Source organism: Vanellus vanellus, assembly GCF_965231255.1.
Source record: "Vanellus vanellus genome assembly, chromosome: 3".
In the NCBI taxonomy this organism is placed as follows: domain Eukaryota; kingdom Metazoa; phylum Chordata; class Aves; order Charadriiformes; family Charadriidae; genus Vanellus; species Vanellus vanellus.
This window is the reverse complement of record NC_138907.1, coordinates 47162521-47187349: the sequence shown is the minus strand read 5'-3', so window position 1 is coordinate 47187349 and position 24829 is coordinate 47162521.

The window sequence follows — 24829 nt, the reverse complement described above, 5'->3', positions numbered from 1 at the left end:
GTCACATTTGCCTCCCTCCAGTCTTCACATGCCAGTCAATGACTGTTAATTACTAGCTAATTTCTTGACTACAACTTGTATGTTAGATTTCATTTAATATTAATTACATATAGAATTTCAGATGTCTGAATCATTCTACTGTTAAGATTTTTGGGGACAAAAAGGAGACTTATACAGGTGCTGAATTTCATGAAGGATTTGGTTTTAGCCAGAAACATGAATTAATTACAAATTCATAAGGTAAGCATACATATGGCTTATTTGCCTAGCCACACAAGTTGTTAGGCATCCAATTTACATACAGCAGGACTTTGCTTGCACAGATGCTACAGAGCATGAGCTAATGCATTCATTTACTGAAAAATCCATCCTGCTATATTTCATGGTTAAGTACATAGTGTTTTACACATAGTTTATTTTGTACTTTCTTTTTATTTATGTCTCTCATCCCCACTCCTCTTTTATACAAAAAAAATCTGTGTTTGGAACTGTTATGTTGATGATGTGTTGAAGTCTTGAAAGTAAAATTGACTGGTCCCCGCTGAGACCAGTGGAATATTTGCCAGAGATTTCAACATGGTGCCGGTACTTCATCCAGATCTGTTCATTCCTCCTGCTAGTGGTAAGAGTAGAGAAATACCTTCCCTTGCAACCATGCTCCACGGATAAGCACTGCCAGTCCCAAAGAGCTTACTGGGGATCAGTGAGGGAGAGGTGAAACAAAAGGGAAAAGAAACCAGTTCCTGAGAAGCATGTCTCAGATTTGATCTTCTAATGTTAGAAGAGCCTATGCAACCTGTTTCAAAAAGACTACGTCGGAAGATATTAGCAGTGCGTTTAAGGATGTAGCCATGAAACTGGATGTAGAACAACATAAGGGCTAGTCTACAATGGCCAGAAACTGATCTGCTAAAGGATATTTCCTCACAAGGCAAGAAGGCATTTCTAGAGCTTTAGAGAGCCCTGTACACACCTATAGCAGTTTTAATTGCATCAGGACAGCAAACCAGCCCTGAGCTAGGATGCTGAAAAAGAACCTGTACGGGTGACAGAACTGGTGCTCAAAATCCAGAAACAAAAGAAAGAACCTTTAAAACAGTATGAGGTCTTTGGGCAAAACTATACAAAAACCAGAAGGTAACTCATGGGTGGTAGCGAACTCCACAGGTTGACTAGTGTCCTGATTTGAGTGACACAGGACTAATTTATCTTTAAATGCTTGGGAAGAATGCACTTTTAGAAGACTTTAGTGTCTGAATGTGTGAAAGTATTTACTTTATAGCCAGCTATGGTATGTGGGTCTCAAGGTCTCAGTGTTTTCAAGCTCATCAGGTGCAAGGATGAGGAGGAGCAAGACCCGGGCACTTAACCCAAGCTGGCCAACAGGATTATGTCATACCATGAATGTCACATTCAATATGAATAAAAGTTTGCTGAGAAGTTCTCTCTCTTGCACCATGGCTGCCATCCTGAGAACTTCTTGCCCCAGGGCTGGACCCCTGAGGCCTTCCCTCCTCCCTGAAGCCATAGCGCTCGCAGTGTCCAACATTTGCTGTCCACTGCTGGGAGTGCACAGCTTCCAACTGATATAATGGGCTGAGTATAATCCTTGTATATTCTGTATTGGTATTGGGATCAATATTGGTTCTTTAGTGTTATTAATGTTAAGTATCTATTCTTTTAAATCTGTTTATATTTCAACCCTTGTGGTTTTTTCCTGATTCCCCTTCCCAGGGGGGGAGTGGGTCATCGGGTGACAGAATAATTGTCTAAATGACAATAAATTGTTGTGGGTTTCTCAAACCATAACAACTAGCAAGCCTAAATCAGCACTACTGAAATATTAATACTTATAGATTGGATGTTGATATACCTTTAGGGGAAGATCCAGTTCTGATCAAGTCAATGTTGTGATATTACAGATGTAAATAGGTGCCAGATCTGTGTTCTCAGTAATGTCTGTGTAGAAAGGGTCTCCAGACATAAGATCCCAAAAGGTACTACAAAATATCTGAGCCACCTGTAAAACACTGTTAGTAGTATTGCAAAGTAGGGACCAAAAAAAATATTTTTTATCCTCTGCCCTTGTGCACCTTCCACCCATTATATCTGCCAACAATTTTGTTTTTCGTGCATGACCAGTACAGCAAGCCTTTGCTGAATATTGCTTACTGCAAACCAGCCAGGATGTGCTCATGATTTTCAGAGGTCTCCAACAACTTAAACCACCAATCACTCAGACATACTCAACAGTGAAGTGGTGTTGAAGAAATCCAGCCCTTCTCTAGTTAATGGTGTTCTTTCCCCCCTCCTTTAAGATAGAGAATAATTTTTTAAAGCATGGAAAAGGTACTTTTTCCACTTCAGTTTAGGTCCTTAGCCACTTAAGATTACCTTTAGATGGAACTGACTTTCATGCTGGACTTGGCAAGAAAAAGTAAGAGTTTGAGAGCAGGAAGAAGAAAGAAAAGAGCCCATAACTACGCTCCTTCTGTAAGCTGAAGTATAGATCAGTTACCAAAAATGAACATGAAACAACCACAACTAAATGCCCAGGTGCCGACAAGTTTTAGGAGGAATCGTGCGTCTACTTAAATTCCCCCATTAAAAACAAAGACCCAAGCTTCCTGAAAGAGAAGATTTCCACGTCTGCTTTATACGCATCCCAGACAACCAAATGAAGGGGCGTATGTGGGATATTGTGAAATAACTCTGGAATTTTGCATGCAAGTGAGTTTATTTTTATTAGCCGTTCTCCATGTAAGCTGTTTGCCTCTCAGGCACCTCACCTCAGACGTTCCTGGCATGCATGGCTCACAGCGCTTGCCTTCGCTTTATTCGTGACATCCATTTTGTGATGGCAGGAATACATTTCCCGGGGGATGGTCAGGCTTCTGGAGGCTGGGACAGAGGGCTCTGAAATGTCACCTGAGGCATCCCATCAGTGCCCAGCAGTGGGCTTCAGTCCAGTCACGTTGTCCAAAGAGGAATTGCACATGCGTTGTAACACCCAAAGCAAATTCACCCTGGGTGTAACTCCGTAGCTACCAATTGACTTGATCCAAGCCAAACTCTGGTCCCGTATTTCAATGAATGTGGCCAGTTAACATTAATTTCTCACAGTTTAATTAATTCTAAAACTTTCTTTCCACATGAGTTCACAATTAATTAGGTGGTGACAGGTCGTGCTGTGACCTCCCTCGGGAAGAGCTCAGTTCTGTGGACCGATGGAGAAGGGGCAGCTGTGATACTAAAAACCTACCTTGTACACAACCAGTGTGAAGGCACGCCCAAGATGCTTAACATCCTCAAATAATTTACTAGATTCCCTTAGGAAAAAGGGGACATTTCTGTGAGATGCGGACACTTATTTCGGCCTGCTTTGACCCAAATGGGCAGCTGAAGGAAGGACATGACCATGAGCAGGGAAAACATATTTGCTGACGGCGTCTTGTGCAAATGTCACGGTCTCCTGTAAGAGCTCATTTAGCTGCCATAGGCTAACCATTTCTAATCAAATGCTCCCAGGCATAGCCACTTAATGAGTTTAATTGCAGAAAGATTTTGGAGTTTCAGAAGGTTCAGGGTCCATTTAGTTTCTTCCCGCTTACGTTTCACTTGCACACATCTGTCTTCCAAAGCTCCAGCCAGGATCTCGAGCAGAGTGCCAGACCAGCATGTGCGTGCACACGTAGAGGAGATCACGCTCAGAAACTTTTGATTAGCTAGACAGCTATTTCATTTACAGACAGCAGTTGAGCATCATCCAGGAAAATTAGTTAACTGAAACATAATTAACTACATGTCAGCAGAACAAGTTGAATTAGTCTGTTGAGGAAATTAACAGGCACTCAGATACAACAGGGCTTCCAAAGAGCCTATAGAAATAGAACAAAGGGACACAGCAACCAACTCACATTTCTAATTAGACAAGAAAGTATGAATGAAATACAAGTTTCGCCCAGATCTCGCTCACCTTTCACATGCCCTTTCACAGAGGGATTTCTACACGCGGGAACATTTCAGGCACATCTAGAACTTGTTTAATCCAAAAGTTAAACCATGTTGGCAAGTTACTTCAAGTCACTTTAGGCAGAGGGAGGCCAGTTTCTGAAGCAGTCAGTCATGCGCTGAAGTAATGCTGCGTGAGTTAGGAAATCAGCCATGCAGAAAAGCCAGCGAGCTCCGCACAGCAGCTCATCAAAGGATATTCAGTGGGAACACTCAGCAGTCAATCCTGATGCTGAAATGCAGGCTCAAGTTTCAGTTTCAAGTAAATTCAAAGTTCACAAGTGAGGCTATTTTCTCACAGGTAGCTGTAAGCCTCTTTATTCTGCTTTGGTGCTCCCAGGTCAATTCTTTGCCTCAGATAATTAAACCCAGTGTGGTGCTAAGGGGCTGTACAATAGGGCACACCCTGGAAAATGCCCCAGGACCTCGGCATGGCCACCAGAGCCCTTCTCTCCCCCCAGCCTCCCATCTGCATACAATTCAAAGCTCCAGAGCTGCAACCCTACTTTGGGCATTTCTGCAGCCTGGGCTCTACTGAGCCGGGACCCCTTTGCCTGCAGGGCTGCCAGCGCTCCCTTGGCAGGGAGGGGACACGGGGGAACTCCAACCCTACAGCCCCCTCACCCAGGGGACTGAATCCCTTTCCAGCTTCAAAGGTAAATACAGGAATACTCTTTCCATCAGTTTTGGTGGACGTGGGAGTCATCTTCAAGGCCAGACTCTTTCCTCAGAAAAAAGGGTGTCGTTCCCAAGATCTTCCAAGTGCTTCAAGCACCAGGACTTGGCCTTTTGCATGTCCCTGTCCTCGCTTTCCTACAGCTCATTTCGAACAAATACAAGCAAAGACCTAAAAACTACCAGCTGTTCACCCAGAACCTTCCCTGGTTGTAAAACTCCGACTTCCCAGCAAGTGCGAATGGGCGGGTGAATTTAAGTTCCCCTCCTCACTTTTATTCATAAAATCGTGTTTCCTATTACTCCTGATACAAACAAACAAACAAATGACTTTTCAAACAGAAAGGGAAAGCAGCACTCTCTTTTTCTGACACATTCTGCCACAGTCTCAGGTTTAAACCAGACCCGAATGGCCATGCTTATTATTCTCCTGTGGGCAATGAGGAAGCAGTTTCTCAAGCTAGAGATGTAAACTGGAGTGATTCATTGTGCTTTACATGCCTCGTGTGCTTTTCCTAGCCAATTTAGGTAAATACAGTATCGGAAATCGGGTTCTGTATGAACAATTGCTAACAATTACTGCTAAGAGCCCCATCACTTTTTGCTTCATTTAATATTCTCTGTAATTATGCTAGTCATAAAGAAAGTCATTCGCTATTAATGTGGATGTCACACGTCCTTCCACGGAAACCTCAGCAATAATTAATGCTCCATTAACACCTTAAGTATCTTGTTATTATTTATTCATTTAGCATTAAAATTGATGAGGCTGTTTTAGGGAGGAAAGAGTCAAGATATATTGTACAAAATTAATTTTTTTTGCATATGTCCACGCTGTCCCTACAAGAGCCATGAGACATTGGTTTAGTGGTGAATGCCAGTGAATCTGTAGCCTCAGCTATATTCTCCTCCCTGCCTGCTGCTCTGCTATAAATAGCTCTAACTCAAACAGGGAGATACGTAAGACACTTCAAGAGAACACCAGAGGAAAATCAGGAGATGATGTCTGGCACGCCTTTTGGCGGAGAGACATAAGACCCAGGAAAATTTCATTCTGTTCCTGTCTCTATCATAGTTCCAGATGTCTGTGAAAAAGCCATGCGGAGTAAGTCCTCACTCTGTCAAGCTCGTAGTTCAAAAGAGGGCATGGGGTGCCTTCTGTTTTCTTGGGTTTTTATGGCCGGAGACCCAACATGAGATATTTTGTTCAAGCAAAATACAACTTTTTTTTCACTTCTTTTGATCCACCAAGAATTTTTTTTTTTTTTCTGGGATCAGTAGGACCTCCTCTGTGATTTGATTTTCACTTTGGCTGCTCGAAAATGTCAGCCATTGTCTGGCCCAAACTTCAGTACTGCCTTTTAATTAACCATCTCAGGGTGTCGTCCAAACCCCAATAAATTACCCTTGCCAGGTGGGTTGGTGTGATCTGCCCGGGGTCACAGAAAAGGAAATCTGGGCTGCTGGCAGACAAGCTCCCACTGGGAACCTGTGGTACAGCTGGGACGAGGACTCAGGTCTCCCACATCCCACTCCTGCGTTTCACCAGCGCGCTCATCCCTCCTGCCCTGCTGTCTTGAACCTGAGGGCTGCTCTCAGCACTGCTTTTGGAGCAGTTTCTCAGTGTTTCCCTACTGCTATATTGGAGGTAATTGATTTTCCAGCTATTACCGTCATCAACGACCCTACTAACCAGAGACATCAAGGCAAACAGCAAACCCCCTATGGCTGAGTTTAATAAGGGTTGGAGTTCCCCAGTCGGGTCTGGACTGAACATAGCCTTCTCACACCACAACTTGGAAGAGCTTTTTCTTTCTTCCAAAAACAACAGGGAGCTCTTCTTGCTGCACAGCCCCCGGTCCTCAATTAAGCTATCCCACAGCTGTTACTGACTTCTAAAAGTGGATCAGTCAGAAGCGTGGCCTTTGTGTTGAGATTTACCACCAGAGAAAAGAAAAGAAAACCTGCCAGTGCCTAAGGAGACAGTAAGACTTTTGTTTGACACTCTCTCCCATCCCACACACATATATAAGTACATATACACAGGGTACCTTGATAATAATGTCACCTCACTCATTGCAAAGCCTCAGTTATATTAGCCACAGCCGTATGGTTTTTTTTGCACACACTGAAATGTCATATACTTAAGCTGCTTTTATAGTTTTCCTTCCTTGCAGGAAGGCTTCATGTGGAATGGGATGTGCTGCCTCCTTTTTTCCCTACATTTTGTTTTCCTTCCCCTCCGCGCCATCTGCTACATCTTCTCTAAAAGAAGCAGTTTAAATAAAAGGAGTGCTCCCCGCACTGACACAGAGAGAAGCTGCTCAGCCTTCGGCTGCAAGGGTACTTCTAAAAGGGACTGAGGGCTCACCTCATGCAGTGCTCCATCAAAAGTGGACACTACTGACACTCATCCTGTGCCCAAGCTACCTGCCCGTGGCCCCTGAATTCTGTGGCTTTGCAGGGTGTAACTTGGCAGATAAATCAGGCAGTACATCATTTCCCACCACGGGGACCCTCTCTGCATGCTGCTTTTCCTCCCATCCTAGATATTGCACTGAGATTGCTGCTATAAAAATAGCAAGTGCGGCAAGGTGCATACAAATTGCAAATAAAAAGTTAATGGTTGCATCCTCCAGCGCTCCATGGAGAGTAAAGGGCCATTAGCTTCATTAAAGCAAGGAAAAGCATTCTTTTGTGCTCCCATTTTCCTCTTTACTGCAGCGAGTCTTCATGAGCACGCACACATATCTGTGCCTTGGAAACCTTGCTTTGAATTATAGCTTCTCATTACAAGGAAGAGGCTTCAGCTTCAGTTTCAGCTTTCCTTGCAAAGCGTTTGCTGCCTTTCCTCCACAACAGCCCCCTTGATAATTCATCGTGAATCTATACAACCAGAGGTGACAGTCCAAGGAACATGGGTCTGAACTCCTCACTTCCGGGTCTGACCCCCATGGTCACTCCCCAGGGTTGCAAAGACCTCTGTCATTCTCTACTCACAGTCGGTAACTCCTTCTCCTCCATTTCCACTCGTGGGCTTTCCCAAACCACGGCACAGTAAAGCCACCTGTTTTGGCTTCCCCATTGCTGCACGAATCTCTATGGAGGTGAGAGCTTTCATTTTGTGGCTTCCTTCTTTCCTCGCAGGCCTTAGTCCCATCTTTACTAGAGACCAGCGGAGGGATGAGGTAGCCCAGACACGGGGAGTGTAACTTTAAGAAGGCTGCGTTCTCATGTATCACTTAACCCTCTGAAAATAGTGGGCTGGATTTTCTCCTCAGTCATTACTTGTAGTAAAATCCAAGATATTCCACTAAATCGTGTGGACCTGGTTTCCACTGACTCCATGGCCTGGTTCCCAATCTATGTCAGTGCAATAGAGATTAAAGGCAAGCCTGGATGGCCAGTGACTGTGGATACTCATGCTCCTGCACCGGGTCATGGTAGGGTCAGGACAGTCATTATCTTTCTGCTTTGATGTCAAGTACTGAGGATATACACTAGTTACCCCAGTTTGGATCTGGATTTGTATCTGAATCTGAGTTTTCTGTCAGAAAGTAATGATTCAGACCTAGGTGAGGTTCTACCATAACAAATCAGTTGCAAGGAGCAAATCGTGAAATGTGTAGAAACTGGACACAAATCAAGTAGGAGAATTGAAGGTGGCATTCAGCTGAAGCAATTTTACATTTAAATGCATGGACTTTGTGATGATATAAGACTGCTGAACACCTGACTGGTGAGTAGTCCATTGACTGAAGGACTAATAATCTACCATATCTGTTTCATTTTTACAAGGCGGCAGCAAATACTTGAGGGGTCTCTTCTCTTTGCTTTCCAGCCTCATCAGGGATTTTGCAAACTGTCTGCCCTGTTCCTGATTCAGCAAGCATTTAATCACACACTGGATTGAATTTTCTCAAGTAGAACCCAACTTTGCTCACATCTTGCCCACTCATCCCCCTCAAAAAAAAAGAGAGACTCTGGGAGATACCTAGTCTACTTGCAAGCCAGAGATAAATACAATTGTGCCATTGATCTGACTTCCCTCATCCTCTTCCTGAGGAATCAGTCCATCCGTAAATGTCAGTGGATAATGGCTATGCATTTCTCAACTAAACGTCCTACCTGTGAAAAACAGCTGCCAACAAAGACAGAGTTTGGCTGCAGGGAGCCAGCACACAGATGCTTTGCGTAAGAAATCATGACATGAAAGACGAAAGGATCACTGCTGAGGGCATCTGTAACTGATCTCAAAGAAAGGAAGAAGGAAACATTCTTGAACCATTTATACAGGAGCTCAGGCTCAGGATACTGTACTTATAGGGACTTTAATTACCTAGACATCTGCTGGGTATGATGTTCCTCAATCCTAAACCAAAATTATTTTTTAATTCCAGGTAGGACCACTTTATGACATGGAAAGGACAGATAATAAATCAAAAGAAGTGAAGCTGTTCTAGTTCAAATGATCCAGAGGAAGGAAAGAACTAAAGGTTTGAAGACAATAGGAGAGTTTGTAATATTGACCACAGCTTGCTTGAATTTGGCCTGTCTAAACTAACAGCCAGTTCTGGGAGGGCACAACCCCGCAAAGGGGTTAGAGAGTGAAAGTTCATGTGGATGAGAGCTAACAGGCCAAGCGAGAAAATCATGTAATTCATTCCTAATGTTTATGCTTCCTCTATCTTATAAATTGTCCTCAAGTAGGTTGCAATCTTTTGAAAATCTATTTGCTATGAAGTCACTGAAATAAACTGATACTCAAAGCAATGTCACTGGGTACATAACTCGTATTGTGCATTGTTGTTCCATGGTCCAGTGAGTGTAATGCCACAGAAGTGGTGTTTAAACCCATATTAGCAGACATGTGACCTTTTTTTTTTTCCTGAAAATACTCTGTAAGACTTGCTTAAAATGCACTTTTTGGATCTTTTTTTTTTCTGCTATTAATTAGGTTCACTTTAGCATATTTACAGATGGGTGCCCCAAATGAGCTCCAAACTTAGATCTCCCTCTAAATATAGGCATAGGCTCCGTGCTACATGGGAAAGGAGAGAGCTTCGAGCTCTGTCTGGTACGCAGCATCTTTCTAGGGAATTGCTAAGCATGGTGGTGTGTGTGTCAATGCAATAAGCAGGCAAGCTTGCTTAACTGCTCACTCAAACACGTGCCTTCTCTCAGCTCTGCTGATCACTGCAGTACAAACAGAAGGAGTAGCCAAACCCAGGGTGGGGGTAGGGTGGCCCTCTATGAGGACTTTAGGCAGGGAAAGCTAAATAAATACCCTACTCAGGGAAAAAAGAGAGGTAAAATCAACCTCAGGATGAATCAGAACAAAAGTCCAAATTAAGCTAAGAGATACTAGCTTCAAACTGGGGTCTAATGGCAAAGGAGCTGCATACTAAAATTTTTCGGAGGGGCAACTGGAGATATCAGACACACTGTAGAAGACAAAAGGATGGGTAGAGCAAAAAATGTATTCGAAAGGGTTAAGAAAAATAAGACCCGGTTTTACAGATACTGGGGAAACCAAAGTACTAGAAGAAACAGGTGAAGGAGAAAATTCTATGGGAATACAAACTGACTGAAACAGCGAGCTGCTTCGTTAAAGGATCATGAAGAAAAACCACAGAGACTTCGTCAGACCCGTGCCTGAGGAATCGCTCTCAGAGATGCTGAATCCTCTTTTGAACCCATCCCAAAGGTCATATGTGTTTTATTTGTATTTCTGGCCCATTAGACTCCTACCGTGAAACCTTCACGCTGTGGAGAAGTCAGCGAATACTTCACCCCACTAAGGCAAGCGGAGCCGAACAAGTCATGGTAGGAGAATTAGGCAGGTACCAATGCTTAACTTCACTACAAAGAGTATAGCTCAATTATTTCAGTTAATTAGATCCCCTCTCCATGCATAATAAATCCTCACTTGCCTGGAAAGGTGCTGAAGGCCATGAGCTGACAGACACCATCAGGTGAGCGTGTCTGGTTCCACGCCTTGCAAGCCATGAGGCAAACCGCTTGTGGAAATGTTACTGAACTCACGCAGAAATGAAAAGTACGAATGCATTGCCGAGCGCTGAGCATCATCTGTACCTCATCTACAACCTCAGAGGAGTGTTCAAGGGGCTAGTAAAAGTCTGCTGCTTAACAAAGTGCTCTTCTAACAAAACGGGGCAGGCTGCATTAGCACCTCTGGGCATATCTGGTGTAGCCTCCTCAGAGAAGGATGCTGCAATGGGTGGTCTCGGGCATAGCTTTCCTTGTGCCTGACTTGCACGAAGCTTTTATATTTATTTGTAATGTTCCTTACGTATTTATTCAAAAGTCTAATGACATTTAAATGAAAAATCTCATGCTGATTAAAAGCAGGTAGGGGAATAGCTGGGAAAATGAAATGCGCCATACATAATCAGATCCAGATGACATGCAGCCCGGGGTTTTGAGGGAACGAAGCTAATGAATATAGTGAACCTCTGGTAATTAGATTTGAACAGCCATGGCAAAGGGGGGGGGGGGGGGGAAATGCAAACATGGTATAGACCTTAAAAGCAGGAATAAACAAGAGGGAAAAAAGAGTTATCCTTACATAGGCTTATAAAAAGCCCACATCACTGACTGTAACCCTCAGAGGGAAGGGCTGCAGAGTGTTTCTCCAGCTTTCCCTTTCAAACTCGTTCCATCGTCTTTTCACTCCCTCCTTCCACAGTTGTGGTCTTTTTTGTTTCTTCTCCTCCCCCTCTTCTGCATCCCACCCTCTGCTTTTGCCCACAGCCACCATTTTGTTCTCTCTGTGATCTCTAGTGTTTCCCAGGATGGAGAGCCCTTCCTGGACCCTTCTTGTTTCTCTTCCAAGGTACGGTCTTTCCATCCTGCCTATGCAATTACCAAAGCAGTAGAGCTCCGTGTTGCCCCTTTCCTTTTCAACAGCACTAGGCTAAACCCTTAATTCAGACTAAGTATTTAAAGAAGTGCATTTCTTTAACATGTGAGTAGTCCCACTAAAATTAGTGGAGTAACTGTGGTGTTAAGAACCACGGGTTTATGTGCCTGACCAGAAGAGAAGCTCAAGCATTAATTCCTTTTCATTCCCAAGCTGACTTTACCCCAACCATTGCTGTTGTGTTCAGGTCCATCTCCTCCCCTGCACACAAACCCAGGCTCCTCTTGTGCCTGTCCTAGCAGTCACCCAGCTGTGGAGGGTCCAGCCTCCCACCTCCACAAGTCCCCATGCTGGCGAGAAGCAGCCCAACTTCCCTTCGTGCCCCCGCGGGGGCCTGGGCCCTGCATGGCACCTGGGTTCGGTAGGGCCAGCCTCCCCAGGGGTGGTGGGCAGAGGGCATTCATGGCTCTCGGCTGGTCTCCATCCCAAGCTGACTGTGTAAAGGGCTTTTGTGCAGCCCCGGTTGCCTGCCTGCACTGACAATAGCCCCCTTCAAGGTGGTATGCACCCCGAGGTTAGGATCAACAACAGGGCTGCGTGACCAAGTGAACCCCGGTCTGCTGCGTCCCAGGCACCCACGCACGGGGCAGACGGGGGAAACAAATGATTTACAGTTTACTTAGAGATTTGGTAGGTTCAGGGGCTCGATACGCTGCATAACGAGCCTCCGCGGGCCTGGCTAAACGGGTCTTTGGACAAATTCCTCACGTTGCATTAGAATTAGAGCAGAAGCCCACCAGGGCAAAATCCTGCCCCTCGCTACACCCGGGCAACCTCCCGGACGTTGCAGCATCCTGTGTGCAAGGAAATGAAGGAAAAGAACTGCACTTTCCTTTCTTTTGTGAGGATAATGAATTCTTTTCAATTAAACCAAGAATCAGCATCACTATTTGAATTGTACATTTTTACATTGAGTACAAAGTCTTTAATGTCTTTCCAATGGAGAGTTATATAGAGTGTTAACAGAGCTGTCTGTTAGGCAACAGTTCCACTGGAAAAGCAGAAAGTGAGTTTAGATGGCGATAAAACGCAGTACTTTTTTTTTTTTTTTCTCTTGATGTCTTCACTAAAGAGTGGAAGCTTCTCTTGGGATCTATTATTTGGATTATAATCTGAACTACTTTCTGTCAGAATACTGACTCTCTGGACCAGAGAAATTAGGAAAAAATAAATTCCCTTGGGGAGATTTAACACAACCTCTTTTTCCTCCCCTAAGCCAGAAAATCCTTTAAAATTACTTTAGTAACACTACCAACCTAAAGCAGAGAAAAAAAACTAGAAGCTGTCCTCTTTGCCCAGATTTTGAAAGAGAGCGCAATATCTCCTTGCAGCACAGTTGATTACTGACGGGTTAAAATCATTTGCTGGATCAGAATTATTTCCCTCCCCGGGAGATGTTGATTGCGACAGTAGGCTTTCCATTTGCATATCGCACAGCGCAGCTCAGTTAGTTGGGTTTGAGGCAAACACATGTTAAAAGGCAATTTGGAGAAAATTACATATAACTTCAGATGTCATTCACAAAGGATGGGGTAGTGGCATCTGTTTCTCATAACCTTTGAAACATTACACATGTTTCAGACCGGTACTGTTTCTTTAGAAGTAAACCATATAATCTCTGGATTCTTTTAAATTAAACATGGTACATTTAATTTAGGATATTGTTATTCTAAAAAAGACAATGCTAACCTTTTTCGACCTTCTCTGCGGTGTAAGTTATTGTTGGCAAAGTTGCTTTTCGTCTCTTTGTCTGATCCAGGAGTGTATTTCATGAATTGCCTTATAATTTTAAGCGGTGACTAGACCGCTGTGTTCTAGATAAGGTCACAAAAACAATTTATCCAAGGCATTTGACAAAGAAAGGAAAAATTGCCCACTTTTCCCATCAAACATAATTACCATTCACCACATCTAAATGAAGCACTTGTTGCATCTTTACTGGAAAACCAAACGCCGTTATGAATCGCTTTATTTGTCCATTAGCAGAAATCTGGTGCAGGGAAAACAGAGGAAATGGGCTTTATAATTAACCCTCTTAGTACTCTGACAGAAAATTGATAGATCTGAAACTTGTACCACGCAGCAGACTTTTTTTTCTTCCTTTTTTTTTTTTTTTAATTTTTTTTATGAATGACAGCAAGCCATAAGGCAAGTCTCCTTCCCCTCTCACTGGAAGTGGGCTGGAGAGATGACACGAGGGCAGGGGAACAGGCAAAGCCAGAGCTGGGCTCCACAAGTTTATTCAATTAGGTATTAAACATTTGGAACAAGGATTCATTTGCCAACAGCTGTACACAATCGTTTGTGGTTTTGAGGCCAGGGTAATTGGCATGTTATGAGCTTTTGCCTCAGCTTTTGGCATCTGCCTGAAAACCACACGGGAAGAGGGAAGGCTCTGCGCGGGGCTCAGCCAGGAGCTGGTCCTGGGGAGCGGGAGCTCAGGGGGGCAGAGAGCTGTCAGCGAACAAACCTCACCCAGGTCTACTGGGCAGCTGGTGCCCACCAGCACTTCTAGCACGCCCTGGTGAGCGGGAGAAGGAGTCCTTGCTAGATTGCATCCTACCAGAGCCAAGATTGCTTCATGTGCACGGATTTATGCTTTTCACTAAACCGACTGTTTTCAGGAAATCGACTGAAGCTCCTTGCTAATTGGAAGCAGTGAGGGATTTTTGTTTTCCATTGTGTGCTTCAGTCCTCAGCGATCCAGCAGTCACAGCTAAGTTGCTACAGCTCAGAAGCTGCCACCAGCTTTTATGCAGCAGTGACATGACCTCCCTGGCCTCCCTCCGAGTGACACAGGACACTCTCTCTTCATGCCATGTTTCCTTGCAGTGCATGCTAGGAGCTGTGCACACCCTACTCCTTGCGTCCTCTCCCCCATTCTGCTTTTTTCCACCTTTCACCAGTTGCATCACCTCTTTGCCAGAGGATGCTCTTTGGGGAAGAAATGGCCTTTTGCCACACATTTGTACAAAGCCCAGCACGACAAGACCTACCTAGGTCAAGACTCTGTCACCATTGCAACATAACTATTACATGCCAATAACACTGTGGTGGAGCCGTGCTTCATCATACTATGAGTATCACTAGATAGTATCACACAACCCATTTACAATCACCTACAGACATTTACTTACTGCTTCCTATTAAAGGGGAGTCAGCTTTGAACAGTTCCTCTGGCTCGCACTGTCATAACCAACATCAGGTCCTGGTATCTTAATTGCTTACACCTTGGAGAGATGTCCTATATCCCGTACAGAAGCTCCCAACTGATGTCTAATCATTAACTAGAGAAGAGGACAGCTGAGACGCGCAGTGCTACTCCACATTGGTGTCCTTAAATTAGAATAATGGATTGCTCTTTCCCTGTGGTGTTCAGAGGTCTTTACAAAGAAAGAGGAACATTGTTATTGCCATTTAAGGGGTGAAAAAGCTGAAGCGCAATGAAGCAACGTGCCTTGCCCACAGCTACGCAGCAGATCAAGGACAGTCACTGGGACTACATACAAACCCACCAAAAGCTGTGCCATATCCACGCCCCTAAATGGGAAGTCTTAATAATAACAGAAAGTATAATTTATGCCATATATGTCCGAGAATCGATGCCAGTTGTTTCTGCAGGCACTCACGTGCTGTTTGGTTCGGGTGAGCCGGTTCTTAACATGTGCTTAACTGCTTGTTAAAGGGTTGGAGAGATACAAATGAAAGCCTTCAGGCTTCACAATAAGCAAACTTCACCCCTTGATCACAGCGCAGTGTGTCCTGCTCCTGACAGCTGAGGTTTTGTGGTGGGTCAGGTGGACAACAGATGTTCACCTGCTTAACCACAGTAGTGGTAAAGCTCTTAAAACAACTGATGAACAGAAAGGGGCCATCTACTCAAGCCGCTTTGCAATCAAGCAGGAGCCCTTCAGATGTATTTGTCTATATGTCTCATCTAATTTCCTCTCAGAAAACTCAAGCAATGGAGCTTCCGCTCTTTTCTTGGGCAAATCATTTCTTTCTGCAGTAAGACCCTGCTCCTCTGATGCAGCTTTCCTCCCCCACCCCACACAGCTAATTTAACTTTTCCCTTCTTACCCATGCTTGTTGGCGTTGATGCAATATACACTCCAAAATGTCATCATTCCCCCTCACAATCACACTGTTATGCTTGCTCATCTGGAGTCCATCTGTGGGGTGTTATTAATGAACTCCTATTACATTGGAGAGTAGGAGGATCGAGGGCTGAGGAGCACAGGGATCCGGACTATTGCACTGAGATGAGTGATCAAACCCTGTTTATTAGGTGCAGTACTGCAGTGGCTGTGTGAAACTTCACACACCATGGAATGGAAGAGGTTTTGCAGGATGACCCTATGCTCTCGTCTAGCGGAAAGCCTACACATCCTTTGTCCGCCTTTGGTGCTGTTTGTGTCATACTTGTTTAGCAGTTATGAAGCTCCAGGCATATTTGTAGATGTTTGAAATCACAAGTCCTCTGGGTGTTCCTATATTACAGTAATGGAAGATGCCTTATAAATGCCTGTGAAGGGAATATTAGGATGAAATCCTTGTGGTACCAATGAAAAACTCACATTAGCTTCCACAGACCTAGGTTTTCATTCTTCCTCTTCAAAACTAAGTTTCACTTGGGAGTGCCCTGCACTGTACTGCGAAGCAGTCTTAGCAAATCCCAAATGCACTAAACGCTGGAAAAAGCTCAGCAAATAACACAATGGCGAAGGAGCTGAAGTCAGGAGGTGGTGAGAGGTTTTGCCAGCAGCACCAGAAACATTCAGCCAGAAGATAATTGCACAGAAAGACAAGAAAAGCATCATGGCTAGGCTGGAGCTCTCTGGTGGACTGAGTGTAGGGAAAGGGTTGGGAATAATGAAGAATCAAGAGCAGCTTCCTAAAAAGCAGAGAGCCCCAGAGGAATTGCATCCTCTTGCATCCCCAATGCTGCCTGTGCAAGTACTGTTAGTGCTTTCCCTCCTGCTCCTCCCACCCCAGCAAAGTTTATTTAAGGGACACAGTACATGCAATGGTTGGATCAGGGAGCGGTAGCACTTCAGTCCCTTTCCACCACTAATTGGTTTAGTGACTCTGGGTAAAACCCAAGTGACTTCGGAGCTTAGCTTTCAGAGCGCCTGTACCATACTGAGAATAAACAGGACCAAAGCAAACATCAATATTGATCCATGTGGGTCTTCTGTGCTTAGTGGTCTCTGAGCAGCTCTGGTAAGGATGCTAAGCTAATAGGACCAACTATTTTCTCCAGTGCATTTCTACTGTGTATGGGGCTGCTGCTGTCTACAACATCACGGAACTGATACCTACAAAAGTATCATTTTTAGTGAATCTGTCTGAACAGGGACTGGCTTTTATGCTCAAATCTAGTGTTAGGCAGCACGTGGAGATACATGGGATGTGAGCTGGGATGTATTGGTCGCACTTTCTACTGAAGCATCTGTCTGAAGCCCAGTGACAGGCTGGCTGCCGTGAGCCTGAGGGAGATATGCAGTCATGCTTGCAAAGCTTTCCACAGCAGAGAGCTACTGACCAAGTGAGACAGAAAGGGACACACCAGTCACTGTGTTCACATGGGGTAAAGTTACTACTGTCCGTAGTGAGACGAAACCCTTGCCTAGAAAAATGAAAAGTTAACAAGGAGTTTTTCCTCTGTGTACCTCATATGTAGCCTGAATATTCTGCTGCTCAAGAGAGAATGCCAAATATGTGTCATATCCTCCCAAGGAGGAAATTTGGTTTAAAAATAAAAAGACCTAGGCATATATCTCCTCTGAAAATCAATGGGATTTACGCGTCCCAATCTCTTTCTCATGTTGAGACTCTCACCCCACACATAGTCCTCAGCTATGCTTTATATGACTGGCTTCCCCTGACTTGCAAAATCACTCCCTGCTTTTGATATTAATAGACAATGGGGATCAAAACTAGCCTACAACCCAGTGAAGGCAGGTTTCATGTTTGCTTTCTGCATTTTTGTTTAGCCCTCTGACACAGCCCTGGAAAAAGCCTCGGCTGCAGCCTTTGCTCAGGGCTGAATTAATAAGGTCACCATGTGCCAGGGTGGAGGTACATTGTCGTACAGTGACAGAGGCATGGCCAGCTAAGCTGGAAATGGTTTGAAGAAAAGGTACATCATTCCGCTGTGCTCACCTTCAAAGACACTAACCTTGCATGCTTGTTCTTGCCTGGAGAAAGCGGCACTGGGACTCCAGCCAAGCAGGAGGAGCAGGATGTTACCTGTGATGTTCCTGTGGAAATGCATTTTCTTACATGCTGGGGAAGAGGGAGAAGAAGACAGGGGTCACCTCAGCTGTTAGAGCTGAGGTCTTTAATAAGTCATCTGATGACTTCCTTGAGGATGAGCCAGTTAAGGAGGAAAAGCAGATGAAAGAATTAGTGAGCAAGTGCCACTGGCTTGGCAAAGCCACCCAAGAGTTGATAATTCAATAGGCTCTTTATGAATTCCTTTGGTTTGGTGTTATTTATGTGCCACTGCTATTCCCCTGTCGTTAAGCAATCTCTGGAAAAGCATGATTAAAATCAAAACCAAACCCTACCAGACAAGCAGGGAGGCATTGCTAGAAAGAGGATCCTAGCAGACATGGCTTTTATAATCTCATGTGCTTCCTTATAAAATCAATGGGATCTGCTCTTTCTCTTCCCCGTATTGAAAAGCTTGTGGAGTTGAGGATGTTTTTTATGCCTAACAGGACATACTGGGTTTGGCCTGCATAGCCCCTTTTCCTCATCCCTCCTAATCCTCCTTGCTTTTCCTTGCATTAGCTTGCACTCCTCTAGCTGCTTGTAAACCACAACTCTGGCAGCAAGCGTATGAAAGCTCGGATGGGTTATGAGCTTCATGAGTGAGAGTACAGAGGTGTCCTTGCAGGCCCCAGGTCCACTGAGATGTCAGGATGAGTGCTGGAGAGGTTCAGCCTTTGGACTGTAATTTATTTTTAAGTTCATAAACCTTTATACTGAATTATATGCTGGCATCACAACTGTTGTTAAAAGGTAGCACACAGGAGTTCTCAAATTATTCACTGCTTCTCACAGTACAGGGATGAGGGTCTCCAATGAAAGGACTGGATACCAAGATCTGCACAAAAGGGGGTGCTTCTTTTGCACAACACTTTTAGTTTAAACTGTGGAACCCACTGCCAGACGAAGCTACAAAGGCAAATGTTTAAGCAGGCTCAGCAAAAGAACTCGGAACAGACTGGCCCATGAACAGTGATTAAAAAGGACAGTACAGATGGCTGAGAGAGTTGGGGTTGTTCAGTCTGGAGAAGAGAAGGCTCCAGGAAGACCTTTTTGTGGCCTTCCAGTACTTAAAGGGGGCCTGCAGGAAAGATGGGAACAAACATTTTAGTAGGGCCTGTAACAATAGGACAAGGAGTCATGGCTTTAAACTAAAAGAGGGTAGATTCAGACTAGATCTAAGGAAGAAATTTTTTACAATGAGGGTGGTGAAACACTGGACCAGGTTGCCCAGGGAAGTGGTAGATGCCCTATCCCTCGAAACATTCAAGGTCAGGTTGGATGGGGCTCTGAGCAACCTGATCTAGTTTAAGACATCCCTGCTCGTTACAGGGGGGGTGGACTAGATGACCTTTAACGGTCCTTTCCAACCCACTCTATTCTATCATTCTATGATTCTAAGGAAGAGTCAACATACAAAGAGCTCTGAGCAGGCTGGAAGGTTGGGTCAACAAGGGCAGCATGAGGAAGTGGACTGTCCTTTGCTAAAAATATTAATGACTGGATTTGACAGAGCCCTGCATAGCCCAATCTAGACCCTGCTCTCCATAGACCAGATGGTGCCCAGGGGCAAGGACCCAACCCAGACTTTCTGATACACTGTGGATTCTAGCCTGATACCAGAAAGTCAGGCCAAGGGGAGGATGCTTCTTCCTTTGTTTTGCTGCTTTTGATTTTCCAAGTACCTGCTACTGCCCTTTGGCAGAAATGGCATACTGAGCTGGGTATATCCAACGTGAAATTGTGCTTCACTTTTTGTTTCTTAAGATCCCTTTGCTGTAAAACCCCATTTTCCCTTCCAAGGAGGGCGAATGTAAATTCAAATTTCACACCAGAGGTAGGGGCAGCCTTTTGACACAGCCATGCAGTCACTAGGATCAGCTACATTGTTCAGACGAGTTGTTAGCTGCTGCCCAGGAAAAAAAGGAAGCAACAGAAAGCAGCTGGGAATAAGGAGGAAGCAAGAAATATATGTCCTGAAGATTACTGCTTCCATCACTAAAGCTGTCTCTTGTCCGTATGCATGCCTGTATACCACGTATTGCTGAGCTGGAGCTGAGTGCTTAGCAGATAGTGTTACTTGCAAAACCACTGCCCCCAAAGGACCATCTCCGATCAATCCAGAATGATTGTGGGTTCACTCAAGTGCCTCATGACTTACCTGAGACGGCGTCTCTCTCTCTCTTTAATGGCAATAACAGCGTGCGAGCAGGGAAAGGAGGCAGCCGAGCGGAAGGAAGGCTGGTGTGAGTGGATCAGCTCTGCGTACACCTCACAGAAAGAGCCCTGCACAGAGTGACCCTCAGGCCACGGCAAGACGGGCCCTCAGCAGGCAGCACCACCTTTGCTCCGCTGATGGCAAGGGATCCACGCTGAGTTACGTGAGCTGAAGGTGCAGCCTTCTGTTACATTGCTTTTATTAATAAAATATCTGGTACAGTAGGTAACATGCCAGGCTCTCAGTCCTCTTCATTTCAAGGCCTTTGTCCTCGCCGGGGCAGTGATGTGGAACAATGACTGGCTGGGGTTGTTTCTGGGCCAAATGAAAGCTTACTCTGTGGTGTGCTTCGGCGGATGCCGCTGCAGCTCACAGACTTTCATCTCACGACCTACCTGTTCTGTCGGCTCTGCCTGCAAAGCCTCTGTAACTCTTTGTGTTTGTTCTCAAAACAAGCATGCCAATACGCATTTTTTGTTGTTTGGGGTTTTTTTCCCCCATAAGAAAACCGGGGCAGAAGAAGCCTGCGCTAACAAGCCAGGGTGAGGACGCTTAGCTGAGAGAAGCCAACAACAACAGGGGCACCACTTTCAGCTTCCTCACAGCTCTGGAGCAGACACCGGTGAGCAAAACAGCAAACCCAACACGGAAAGAGCCACTGGCGGGGTTTGCTTGATTAAAAAATACTGCTCTTGGGTCCTGCAAACACTGGTCACAGTGAAGCCAGGGACCTGGCTGTGAACTTTCCCCAGCTCTGTCATGGCCTCACTTCACTAAACCTAACACAATTCCCCTACAGGGTGCTGAGGTTGGTGTCAGGTGCAGGTGGCTCCTGTGTGAGGCTGGGGGTGGTAGGACATTTGGGTTTCTGACCACCTTCCTTACCTCTCTTGGGTTGTGTGGAAGCTACTGGCGCGAAGGGATAGCCTTGCTTGTCCCAAACACACAGGGAGGAGCCTCCTGCCACAGGAGTGGGAGCAGTCGAGCAGAGGCTCCGTGGTGGCTGTAGAGCCCCTGCTCTGAGCAAGACAGCCTGAACTCAGCAGAGAAAGAGGTCCTAGTCCTCGGTGTGCAGCAGCTGGCGGCTGTACCCTGTGGTCTGCCTCATGCATTCTATGCTTTGTGTTCTTGATTTGCCCTCTAACCTTCTTGAACTGTCTTTTCTAATGTCTAAACAGTGCTCAGAGTGGGACTCTTACAGGTTTACCATCCAAATTATAATTATACCCAGACACAATATCAAGGTTGAGAAGCCAAGTACTTGAAAGTTAGAAAACATTAGAATCATAGAATCATAGAATGATTAGAGTTAGAAAGGACCTTAAGGATCTTCTACTTCCAAACCCCCTGCCATGCACAGGAACATCTTCCACTAAACCAGGTCACTCAAAGCCCTATCCAGCCTGGCCTTGAACACTTTCAGGGATGGGGCCTCTACAACTTCCCTGGGAAACCTGTTCCGGTGCCTCACCACTCTGACAGTAAAGAATTTCTTCCTAATATCTAATCCAAATCTACCCTCTTCCAGTTTAAAACGGTTACCCCTTGTCCTATCACTACACCCCCTCATAAAGAGTCCCTCCCCAGCTCTCCTGTAGGCCCCCTTTAAGTACTGGAAGGCTGCAATAAGGTCTTCCTGGAGCCTTCTCTTCTCCAGGCTGAACAACCCCAACTCTCTCAGCCTGTCTTCATAGAAGAGGTGCTCCAGCCCTCTGATCATCTTCATGGCCCTCCTCAGAATTAGAGTTAATATTGCCTCTGTACTTTAACACATGGAGAGCACAGCCTTCCCTTGGTGGCTGCCATGGTTTCTATGCAGCCTGTTTGCTGTGAGTGGGAGAACCCAGGGGCAGGTTTTTTGGGTGCACCAAACAAAAGCTCGGTAACACCCCACTGCTCCCACAGGCACTTAAACACGGGCAACACCCCACACTCCCATGGCAAAGGGCTGGCCAAATGCATTGGAGGTATCAGCCTTGTCATGCCTGTGCCCTCCTGCTTGCCCTGTGGCTGCGGGAGCTCAGTGCAGGATGGCCACCAGGCCAATGGGGTGGAGGAGCTGATGAATGCAAAACATCTCAGCTGCAGCTAATGATTGTTTCTAGCCCACTTCCTGGGATGGCTGTGCCAAGCCTGGAGCAGTGATACAAGGGTGAGGATGAGGGTGAAGACTAGGGAAGAAGAAGGGCTTATGTTGGCTTTGCTCCAAACAAAACCTTCTTCCAACTTACGCAAGTAGAAATGTTTGCGTGACACCCTCCTGGAGCCTCTTTTAGCCTTTGCACCTCCTTTGCCAGTGGTTTTTTCCTCATGTTACTTAACATGTTAAGCAAAGACGAAGGTGGGAGGATATCTAGTGAAGAGAAGAGAGGTTGTGATGCTGAGTGTCAGAGTGCTGCCCCGGGTAACGGAGTCCTTCCTGCTCAGCACCTTGGAGTTGTTTAAACACATCACTCCAGCCAAACGTTTTGCCGTCACTGCTTCGCTTCCTCATTTTTTGAGTTTTTTCAAGTCCTTGCTCCAAACCGCAAGAGCACTTGGACTTCTAGAAGAAAATGCCATCAGATTTTGTCAACGCAGTCATTAGTCCCTAGTCTCCTCAGGTACTGCTAACCTGTTTCACCAAAAATTCAGTATGGGGCAGCCCCCAGGAATGTAAACTTTCAGCCCGCAAGGTGAAGTGTTGGCAACACTGATAAATACTCAAATCAGGCTCGTGGAATGGGAAGCATTTGGCAAGCTTGTAAGAGGCGAAACCAACCCACAACACTCAAGAATAGAGCTTGTCCCTATAAATAATAAAAAGGAGCAGCTGCTATCTAAAAAAGTCAGAGCACGATGCAAAAATGTCCTCCAGGGTATTTGTATTGCAGGAATTGGTGTACAGCTGGAGTGAGCATACAAAACGCCCATTTGAGGCAATTTAGACATTACTTGTGCTTTAACCTGAGGGTGGCTGGGGCTTCTGCAGGCAGTGTGGAAGGCTGTGTCCCTCCAGCACTCCTCCTTCCAGGGAAAGGGGTGCAGAAGTGCACTACCTGAGGCCCGTTATCTCATTTTCAGAAGTGATTCAGGCATTTATGCCCCCACAGCTTAGACTCAAAATCTAAGTGACTAGGCTTCTCATCACTCTGGTGGGTCTGGTTCTTCCACTTCAGCTCTCAGCTGAAGCTATAAAAGTAATGTAAGTAAAAATGCCGAATGTGACTTTATTCCAAATCTTGGGGAAAATTTGGCTCTGGGTACCCATGTGTGTTAAACATGATTTGTGTAGTACCCAGCACCTATGAAAAACAGGTTGTCAATTTGTGTGCTTCACTTTGGGTCCCGGAGCTGAGGATGTTTGCCCTGCACATCCCTTTCTGCAGCTGGCAGCAACAATGAAAAGGAATTACTCCTTCCTTTAAGCATTTGGGAGGGGATTGAGGGGGTGAGAAAACACACAGACCACATCAGCTGTAACCAGTGAAATCTGTTTTTCTTCCTCAGCCCTCCTGCTGCCAGGGTTAGAAAACCTTGTGTTCAGGTGAAGGTCTTCTCCCACTTTGGTCGGACAGTCTGACGGAGAGACAGGCTTGCAGACAAATGGTGCTGGGGACCAAGGTAAGGGCCACCCCTGTTGCTGGCAGACTTCACATTTTAGGGTGCTGCTTTCCAGCAGCTTGGGACTTGATTGAAGTTGATTTTGACTGCATGAATAACTCTTGCTATTGCCTTTTATGCATGTCCTGGGGTCAGCTGCGATAGAATTAATTTTCTTCCCAGTAGCTGCTGTGTTTTGGATTTAGTATGAGGAGAATGTTGATAACACATATTGTTTTAGTTGTCGCTAAGTAATGCTTATATTAGGACTTTTTCAGCTTCCCATAGAAGCTGAGAGGAAGCATAGACAGTACAAGTTGGCCAAAGGAATATTCCGTACCATACCATACACATTATGTTCAGTATATAAGTGGGAGCTGGTTGGGGGGCAGGAATCCGTGATGGGATGGGCAACCGATCATCTGGTGGTGAGCAATTGTGCTGTGTCACTCATTTTCTCTATTCTTATTAACTTCTCTTCCATTACTGTTCTGTTAAGCCCTCTTTATCTCAACCCACAAGGTTTCCTTTTTTCTGATCCTCCTCGCCTATCCTGCTGGTGTGGCAGAGTAAGTGAATGGCTGCACGGTCCTGGTTGTCACTTGGGGTTAAACCATGACAATGCACTCTTTCTTTTTTTTGTTGCCTGTCTTTTCTTCCTTTGTTTTTCCTTCCACATCAGGGTCATCACATCCTTGAAGTGGGAGGAGAGAAATTAAAAGAAAACATTTAATACCTCAAGTGTTTTTAAACCACCAGCAATCAGTAGAAGCCTGAAGAGGTCATGCCTGGAAATAATCCAGCTGGTGAACTCCTTATGGATGTCACCTTTCTGAGAGCAGTGCCATTTCCTCATGGTGTGGGTGTACTTATTTATTATGTCATTAAAGCTGTTTTCTTTTGGGCAGCCTTTAAAGATCTTCCCTGGGGATTCACCAGGCTGGGCAGCAAGCCAAGTGGAACCCCCTAAAGTTAAGTGTTCAGCTCTGTTGGACATAAACCACTTAATATTTTAAAGACAACAAAAGTGGTACAGATCCAATTTGTTTCCAGTAGGAGAGAAATAATGGGCAAGTAACACACTGAGCCCATCACAACAGATAAGCGATGCCATGGGGACTCCC